Raw genomic sequence first — 2,067 nt, forward strand, 5'->3', positions numbered from 1 at the left:
GAGCCTAGGGAGATTACTGACGCCATGAACAGGAGTGTCAAATTGTTAAGTCAGCAACAGGAGTCACTGTGTACTTACATCCCATGTGGGATCTGTCCTTAATGTGTTGTCTAATGTGCAGTGATGCTATAACTAGTACTGAAACAGTATTTTTACACTTTCTGTTTCTGTGTGGGTACAAACTGATGAGATCTTTACTAATTATATACTGAATCGATCTTCTGTATATAAAGAGAATTGGAAATGAAAAAACACAACCTGGTGTTAAATTAGAAATGGCATAGAAAATTAATTATTTTTAAAAATAATATTATGTAGGATCTCTTTCTTTAATGTGCTGTGCACTCTTATTTAATGCTATAACTAGTACTCCAACAGTATTTTTTTCACTTTGTGTTGTTATATAGGGGCAAACTGTTGAAATCTTTACCTAATATATACTAAAATGATCTTCTGCATATAAAGAGAACTGAAAATGAATCTTGATGTGATTGGAAGGGGAGAGTGAGCCGGAAAGGGGAGGGTTGTGGGTGGGAGGGAAGTTATGGGAGAAGGGAAGCCATTGTAACCCATAAGCTGTACTTTGGAAATTTATATTCATTAAATAAAAGTTTAATAAAAAAATAAAAAAAATTAGGAATTAAAGAAACCACAAGATAACTTGAAAACAGTTGCTTAAATGCATACTAAATGTTTTTGACTGCTTTTTTTCTGGGAGAAGTTAGACAAAACAAGATATTAAGAGTAGACATTGATAATGCTGTGGTATTTACTTAAATTTCTCCATTAATACAAAGTACCTTGTCCCCAACAGCTAGTTGGTGGGAATTTAAAATGGTAAAGTCTTTTTGGAAAGCAGTTGGGCAGCTTCTCAGAATATTAACTACAGAGTTAACATATGAATGCAACACTATCAAATGAAGCAATTCCATTCCTAGGATTATACTCAATAGAAATGAAAATATTTGACCACATAAAAACTTACATACAAATGTTCATAGTAGCATTATATGTAACAGTCAAAAATGGAAACATGGGGCCTTGTACCATTGTGGTATTAGCAGGTAAAGCCTGAGGCTGCAATACCAGAATCCCATCTGGGCACCGATTCAAGTCTCTGCTGTGCTACTTCCAATTAAGCTCCCTGCTAATCGCCTAGCAAAAGCAGTCAAAGATGGCCCACATACTTGGTCCCTAGTCACCCATGTGAGAGACCTAGAAGAAGCTCCTGGCTCCAGGTTTAGGCCTGGCCCACTCCCAGTGATTGTGGCCATTTGGGGAGTGAAACAGAAGGTAGAAGATCTCTCTCTTTCTGTCTCTACCTCTTTGTAAATCTGACTTTCAAATAAATAAATAAATCTTTAAAGAACAAGTGGAAATAATCCATATGTCGATGAGCTGAGAATGGAAAAACAAAATGTAATGGATCATACAATGATATATGATTTGGCTACAAAAAGGAATGAAGTACTGATATGTGCTGCAACATGGATGAAACTTGAATATACTGGGTTAAGTAAAATACCCCAGCTAATTGCTTCTTGGCCTTTTGGCTAAGATCAAGTGTAGTATATGCTCTTATCAGTAAAATACCCCAGCTAGATGAGGCTACAAATTATACAGTTTTATTTATTATGAAATTTATACAGTAGGCAAATACATACAGCAAAGTAACAGATTAGTGTTACTAACGGCTAGGCTGGGGTTGCAGGGACAGAAAGTGGGGTTATAAGGAATGATTACTGATGGCTAAGGTGATTCAACTTGGAATATCAAAAATGATCTAAAATTAAAATGATGTGATCATTGAACAACAGTGTAAATACACTAAAAACTATTAAATTGTATACCTTGAAAGTGTGATCTTCATAGATATGCTATAAAACAGTAACACTGCTTAACAAGCAAAATCTTATTGATGACTTAAGTGCCATTCTCATTTAGAAATAAAATACGAAGGATCAAAAGATAAGTCTCTTGTTCATGTATTAAACTCTAGAATTTGTTGAAACAGAACTCAATCTGTTGTTTAAGCTGAATGCTCTTTCCACTTTATGAGAATTTCCT

At 34.8% G+C, this 2,067-nt stretch overlaps 1 pseudogene; it reads left to right on the plus strand.

Moving 5' to 3' along the window:
* Positions 1 to 1,533: 1,533 nt before the first annotated feature.
* Positions 1,534 to 1,645, plus strand: LOC133772123 (U2 spliceosomal RNA; annotated as a pseudogene).
* Positions 1,646 to 2,067: the final 422 nt, after the last annotated feature.

Source organism: Lepus europaeus, chromosome 12 (assembly GCF_033115175.1).
Source record: "Lepus europaeus isolate LE1 chromosome 12, mLepTim1.pri, whole genome shotgun sequence".
NCBI classification, from domain to species: domain Eukaryota; kingdom Metazoa; phylum Chordata; class Mammalia; order Lagomorpha; family Leporidae; genus Lepus; species Lepus europaeus.